This window comes from Odontesthes bonariensis, chromosome 5 (genome assembly GCF_027942865.1).
Source record: "Odontesthes bonariensis isolate fOdoBon6 chromosome 5, fOdoBon6.hap1, whole genome shotgun sequence".
Taxonomy (NCBI): Eukaryota; Metazoa; Chordata; class Actinopteri; order Atheriniformes; family Atherinopsidae; genus Odontesthes; species Odontesthes bonariensis.
This window is the reverse complement of record NC_134510.1, coordinates 10,924,232-10,931,451: the sequence shown is the minus strand read 5'-3', so window position 1 is coordinate 10,931,451 and position 7,220 is coordinate 10,924,232. Positions and strand designations below refer to the sequence as shown.

The 7,220-nt window shown below is 46.2% G+C and overlaps 1 long non-coding RNA gene and 2 other non-coding genes across 3 annotated transcripts; 2 read left to right on the top strand and 1 right to left on the bottom strand.

Moving 5' to 3' along the window:
• The first annotated feature begins 239 nt into the window (after nt 1–239).
• Nucleotides 240–705, top strand: LOC142380663 (uncharacterized). Its single transcript, XR_012769854.1, has 2 exons — nt 240–329; nt 497–705. It is a non-coding gene; the product is annotated as an uncharacterized LOC142380663 (long non-coding RNA).
• Nucleotides 706–3,741: 3,036 nt separating this feature from the next.
• trnad-guc (transfer RNA aspartic acid (anticodon GUC)) lies at nt 3,742–3,813 on the top strand. The gene has a single exon. It is a non-coding gene; the product is annotated as a tRNA-Asp (tRNA).
• A 1,391-nt stretch (nt 3,814–5,204) lies between these two features.
• Nucleotides 5,205–5,287, bottom strand: trnal-aag (transfer RNA leucine (anticodon AAG)). The gene has a single exon. It is a non-coding gene; the product is annotated as a tRNA-Leu (tRNA).
• Between the last annotated feature and the right edge of the window lie 1,933 nt (nt 5,288–7,220).

Genomic DNA, 7,220 nt, shown 5'->3' with positions numbered 1-7,220 from the left:
ATGGCTCATTATTCAACCGCGCACCCTCACACCGAACAGGAGAGGCGCTTTAACACTGCGCATTCGCGCACGCGTGCCACTGTGGAGAGGTGTATAGGGCTCCTAAAGCTGGATCTGTCTCTCGGCTGCGGGGGGAACCCTATCCGCCCGAAAAGGTATGCAATATTATTATTGCATGCGGGGATCTCCATAACATTGCCCAAAAAAATGGAGTGCCATTTCCAGATGTACATCCAGAGGACCCCGCACCCAGAGATCCCTACCACCAGCCAGCACAGCCAAGAGCGCTCAGGAGGAGAGAGGAACTTATTCAGCGATTCTGACTTTCGGTAAGCATTCTGTTATTCAAGGAAAAAAAAAAGGAGAACAAGGATTTCTTTCAGCATTTATTCTGTGACTTCAGTGTTTCATTTATGTCTTTCAATGTACTGTCGATAGATTGCATGGTAGGTGTTAAAGCCATCATCCACTTCACGATCTCTGTTTGTCTTTCTAGGACCTCTGTGGTTAACACGGCTGGCCGGTGTGACGCTGCAGACCGGGGGGCAGAGGCAGAGGCAGAGGCTTCGGATGTTGACGGGCCGCGTATTCGTTGCGCGGGTCAGGTTGCCCGGATGCCACTTCGGATTCATCTGTGAATGAAAAATATTAGTTTGATTAGGAACCTCATTTGTGTTGAAAATTAAAGCAACTGTTTTATTTAAACGTCTTGGGTGTGCAGTCATTCTTACCATTCTCGAGCTCTAGCATGGGCGCATCAGTGTCAAGTTTCCCTGGCACGCCTGTTGAGGACGTAGCTCCGATCACGCCAGCCACCCTCTCCTCCAAGACACTCAAATCCAAACCTGGATCCCCCCCCCCCCCCCATTTGTGACATGCTGCGTCGGAGAGCTGCGACCTTCTTTTTTGGCCAATTTCATATCGGACCACTTCTTCCTGATCTTACTGGAGAAAAAGTAAAACATCGCTCAATTTTAGATTTAATTTAATCTGGAGTTTATCACATTTTATTGACCATCACAGTAGGGGAAAATACATAACTCGTCCGGTCTGCGATTTACATCACCAACGCTGTTGACAGCGTTTCTTTGCCGCCTTTCGTCTTTCCATGTCGCAAATTCTTTAGGTGCGGCCTCTCAACCCCCTTTTGTAGAAGGCGTGGTTAGGATCATTACGATGGATTTCAGCCACCGGATTTATCAACAGCCGCTCGGTCTTACGATGGGATTGGTGTGGTACGCATGTTCTGTAAATCTCACTTGAGCCTCTGCGTACGACGAGTTCTCCGCTCATATCTACGATGCTTTCTACGACGGCTTGATAAATGAGGGCCACTGTGTTTGGTCTAGGCCACGAGTCTGGACGATGTTGATGAGGCATAAATAATTTTGTCGAGAGGGATAAGCACTGCACTGACAACTGAAGCTAACTGACACTGACAGCCTGTCAACACACTTTTTACACAGTGCCGGAGTCAGTGAGTGCAGACCGGAATGCTGGGTCACAATTTTAATAGCTTCTTGTCAGACTTACCAGTCTCCAGCGTTTGTGATCGCTTTAGCCCGGTCGGATTGTGAAGGAAGGGGGCTTCTTAACGCGGTGATGACCAGTTGTTGAGTCGCTTTCGGTTTCACTCCTGTCAGTGAAACACCGGGGTGATATCGCTGCGAATACGTGGCCATGCTCGATGTGTTTCCACTGTTGTGTGGCTTTCTTGTACCACAGTGCCTACACACCGTCACGGTTTTATCCACCAACCTCTTTCCTTCTTCATTAAATTTGACAGGGAAGCCAAAATGCTCCCAAACAGGGGATTTAAATGACGTGGGGCGTTCAAGCTCCTCTGTTCCTCCGCTCGCCATGACCACGCTGTGTTGCAGGTTAGGGGTTTTCTTTATGTTAGCTATCGCTATGTCAGCTACGTGTTATGTCTGTGTGGTAACCTAGGCGACAGGTTTGTGTGGCAGCGCGAGTATATGGAAAAAGGACGTAGCACTAGAGGCAGCAGTTATCGTTACAGTAGTCACCGAAGTCTAGCCTACTTTTATTTTCCATGCCCACTGTTCTACATGTTGTACGCTGAGGACAATAAATCACAAACGAGCCATAGGACTGTTTGCTTATTGAGGAGGGAACTGTTGCAGACTTTTACCCAGAGCATGGAAAGTAGCTCTGTCCCTTGAACTAGCGGAATGGTAACGGCTGTGTGAGGACTGAACAAGCCCACAAATTTTTTTTCACAAATCAATCCGAGGATCATATGTGTGCCGAACTGAAACAATTGATCCGAACGGATCACGGATCAATGATGATCCGTTGCACCACTAGCCTTCACAACTCAACAAGCATACTACAATGGCGGCAGCCAAGAAAACCCATGATACCTGTGACGTCACACAGAAGCCCCGCCCCCAATCTGGAATTCCAGGAAGGATTTCCAAGCGGCAAATTTCTGGGTTTATGAAATGTTTTGGTGTAGGGTCCAAGGATCATTATTGTTCCTCTGTGTATGTATTATGATTATGTATTGAGTGTAGTGTCAGCTTTCTGTAGGCCTTTAACGCAGCGCCTTAGACCGCTCGGCCATCCTGACTACTAAAAGGAATATTTGACGATACTGTCAGCGGGCCCAGGCATCATTCCAGCGAATATGTGGGTCTGCGTTGTGTTCGTGTTGAAGGGGAATATTGACAAGGCATGAAGCTTCATGAAAGACTCTCCTTCTGAGTGATGGGACTGTGATAGCAATTTTCCTGCACCTTGAAACGGGACACCAAAATCTTATTTCACTCCTTGGCGATAGTTGTCTTTTCATCTGACGACTGTGTCAATCACACAGAAATTCCTTGTTAGTATAATGGACAGTATCTCCGCCTGTCACGCGGAAGATCGGGGTTCGATTCCCAGACGGGGAGAGCTTGGTCTTTTATCAGCTGCCTGCCACCAAGTGATGATTGTTTTGATACTCTCACCCATCTTCGGCCTAAATGTCAATAGCCGCCTTCAAATAGCCTAACATCATGCCAGGTTTCTTCGGTCAAAAGCCCTTTCCCGTTTACTATGGTGTTGAGTGCAAACCAAGACCTTAAAATCAACAATATTCCTTTTGCTAATGATTCTGTCCTGCCCAAAGCACTGTAGAAGGTTGTGACAACACAGCTTGTTGAGCTGTGGTCAGATGATTCTCATGCAACAAGTGTCTTGGCTGTTGTTTAACAGGGCTCCTGAGGCAAACAAATAGTAGGCATAGCATTTGGAAGCAAGAACTCTTCGGAGGTAAAGCAGCCACAATAATCTTTAAACTAGATGAAGCAGTGGCAGAATAGCAATACGACATGGTATTGCTAAGCAAGGAGTAAACTTGAGTTGCCTTGCCAGAGAAAATGGTCCTCTAGGAGATATCTGCAATGTTGGAAGTGGGATTTGAAGCTACGCCTCTAGGGGAGGCTGCGACCTTAACGCAGCGCCTTAGACCGCTCGGCCATCCTGACTACTAAAAGGAATATTTGACGACACTGTCGGCGGGCCCAGGCATCATTCCAGCGAATATGTGGGTCTGCGTTGTGTTCGTGTTGAAGGGGAATATTGACGAGGCATGCAGCTTCATGGAAGACTCTCCTTCTGAGTGATGGGACTGTGATAGCAATTTTCCTGCACCTTGAAACGGGACACGAAAATCTTATTTCACTACTTGGCGATAGTTGTCTTCTCATCTGACGACTGTGTCAGTCACACAGAAGTTCCTCGTTAGTATAATGGATAGTATCTCCGCCTGTCACGCGGAAGATCGGGGTTCGATTCCCCGACGGGGAGAGCTTGGTCTTTTATCAGCTGCCTGCTACCAAGTGATGATTGCTTTGATACTCTCACCCATCTTCGGCCTAAATGTCAATAGCCCCCTTCAAATAGCCTAACATGAGGCCAGGTTGCTTGGTCAAAAGCCCTTTCCCGTTTACTACGGTGTTAAGTGCAAACAAAGACCTTATAATCAACAATGTTCCTTTTGCTAATGATTCTGTCCTTCCCAAAGCACTGTAGAAGGTTGTGACAACACAGCTTGTTGAGCTGTGGTCAGAAGATTCTCATGCAACAAGTGTCTTGGCTGTTGTTTAACAGGGCTCCTGAGGCAAACAAATAGTAGGCATAGCATTTGGAAGCAAGAACTCTTCGGAGGTAAAGCGGCCACAATAATTTTTAAACTAGATGATGCAGTGGCAGAATAGCAATACGACATGGTATTGCTAAGCAAGGAGTAAACTTGAGTTGCCTTGCCAGAGAAAATGGTCCTCTAGGAGAACTCTGCAATGTCAGAAGTGGGATTTGAACCCACGCCTCCAGGTGAGACTGCGACCTGAACTAAGCCCCTTAGACCGCTCGGCCATCCTGGCTACTAAAACGAATATTTGACGACACTGTCGGCGGGCCCAGGCATCATTCCAGCGAATATGTGGGTCTGCGTTGTCTACGTGTTGAAGGGGAATATTGACGAGGCATGCAGCTTCATGGAAGACTCTCCTTCTGAGTGATGGGACTGTGATAGCAATTTTCCTGCACCTTGAAACGGGACACCTAAATCTGTTTTTCACTCCTTGGCGATAGTTGTCTTTTCATCTGACGACTGTGTCAGTCACACAGAAATTGCTCGTTAGTATAATGGACAGTATCTCCGCCTGTCATGCGGAAGATCGGGGTTCGATTTCCTGACGGGGAGAGCTAGGTCTTTTATCAGCTGCCTGCCACCAAGTGATGATTGTTTTGATACTCTCACCCATCTTCGGCCTAAATGTCAATAGCCCCCTTCAAATAGCCTAACATGATGCCAGGTTTCTTCGGTCAAAAGCCCTTTCCTGTTTACTATGGTGTTAAGTGCACACCAAGACCTTAAAATCAACAATGTTCCTTTTGCTAATGATTCTGTCCTTCCCAAAGCACTGTAGAAGGTTGTGACAACACAGCTTGTTGAGCTGTGGTCAGAAGATTCTCATGCAACAAGTGTCTTGGCTGTTGTTTAACAGGGCTCCTGAGGCAAACAAATAGTAGGCATAGCATTTGGAAGCAAGAACTCTTCGGAGGTAAAGCGGCCACAATAATCTTTAAACTAGATGATGCAGTGGCAGAATAGCAATACGACATGGTATTGCTAAGCAAGGAGTAAACTTGAGTTGCCTAGCCAGAGAAAATGGTCCTCTAGGAGAAGTCTGCAATGTCAGAAGTGGGATTTGAACCCACGCCTCCAGGGGAGACTGCGACCTTAACGCAGCGCCTTAGACCGCTCGGCCATCCTGACTACTAAAAGGAATATTTGACGACACTGTCGGCGGGCCCAGGCATCATTCCAGCGAATATGTGGGTCTGCGTTGTCTTCGTGTTGAAGGGGAATATTGACGAGGCATGCAGCTTCATGGAAGACTCTCCTTCTGAGTGATGGGACTGTGATAGCAATTTTCCTGCACCTTGAAACGGGACACCAAAATCTTATTTCACTCCTTGGCGATAGTTGTCTTTTCATCTGACGACTGTGTCAGTCACATAGAAATTCCTCGTTAGTATAATGGACTGTATCTCCGCCTGTCATGCGGAAGATCGGGGTTCGATTCCCAGACGGAGAGAGCTAGGTCTTTTATCAGCTGCCTGCCACCAAGTGATGATTGTTTTGATACTCTCACCCATTTTCGGTTAAATGTCAATAGCCCCCTTCAAATAGCCTAACATTAGGCCAGGTTGCTTCGGTCAAAAGCCCTTTACCGTTTACTATGGTGTTAAGTGCAAACCAAGACCTTATAATCAACAATGTTCCTTTTGCTAATGATTCTGTCCTGCCCAAAGCACTGTAGAAGGTTGTGACAACACAGCTAGTTGAGCTGTGGTCAGAAGATTCTCATGCAACAAGTGTCTTGGCTGTTGTTTAACAGGGCTCCTGAGGCAAACAAATAGTAGGCATAGCATTTGGAAGCAAGAACTCTTCGGAGGTAAAGCGGCCACAATAATCTTTAAACTAGATGATGCAGTGGCAGAATAGCAATACGACATGGTATTGCTAAGCAAGGAGTAAACTTGGGTTGCCTTGCCAGAGAAAATGGTTCTCTAGGAGAAGTCTGCAATGTCAGAAGAGGGATTTGAACCCACGCCTCCAGGGGAGACTGCGATCTGAACGCAGCCCCTTAGACCACTCGGCCATCCTGACTACTAAAAGGAATATTTGACGACACTGTCAGCGGGCCCAGAAATCATTCCAGTGGGGTGCCATGACCTAAACGTGTGGAAAGTTATAAATCATATCTGTCCATTTAGCCTCCTTACACTTGCTCTGACTTAAACTGCTACTGTGTCAATGCTAAATGATGAAAAGAAGTTCTAACTCAAAGGTCACAACAATAAGGATCAAAAGAAATATGTGTCCCTGTATAGATCCCTCACTGTGTCAGGAGAAACTGAGTCCTTTCAGGCACTAGATCTCAACGAAGAAAAGACTTGAGCCTGAAAAGTTGTCCACAAGACAAAATGTATAAAATATGAAGTATACTATTAATTTAAGATGGCTCTGTCAGAAGTCAGCCATGGTCCTTGAGAACTTTAAGCAATGGAAGCAATGTATTTAATTTGGCCAAAGGTCATTTCTATCCGTGCCCTTGTTTTAGCATGTGCATGTGCATGCCCTTGTTCCTGGATCAGGCTATGGTGTGAGGACGTACGGCCAGCATGCATAGCCTCTGTCCCCAAGCAGGACACCATTGAACTCTCCTGCAGAATAAGAGAAATGTTGGATGGATATACATGTGTTAAGACTTGGCAATTTGATGCAATATGTGCCTTATATGGCTATCTATAATAAAGTATGACGAGCACTTTAAATTCCTTAAGATGACCTCTACACCTGACCTCTCATTACATTACCAAAATTCTGCCTATGCTACACCTTACTTCAAAAGTACACTCCTTCAGGTAAGTAAAATTCTTGCACCTTGTGCAAACCTCTGTGCCAGTGAGGATGCTCGGAAGATCCTAGAATCATGAACTGATCCCGGCCATTTAGCCTCAATGTTGGAAATGAAATGACCTCCATCACAGATCATCTGTATGCTCGGAGGATAGGAGTCAATGATGAGGTTTCACAGGGCATAAATGTAACATTGCTCAGCATTACTCAAAGGGGTTGATGTGGTGTTTTTCAAAATGAGAAATCCAGTTCAGAGTCTATGGACAATTATCCCCAAGTGTAC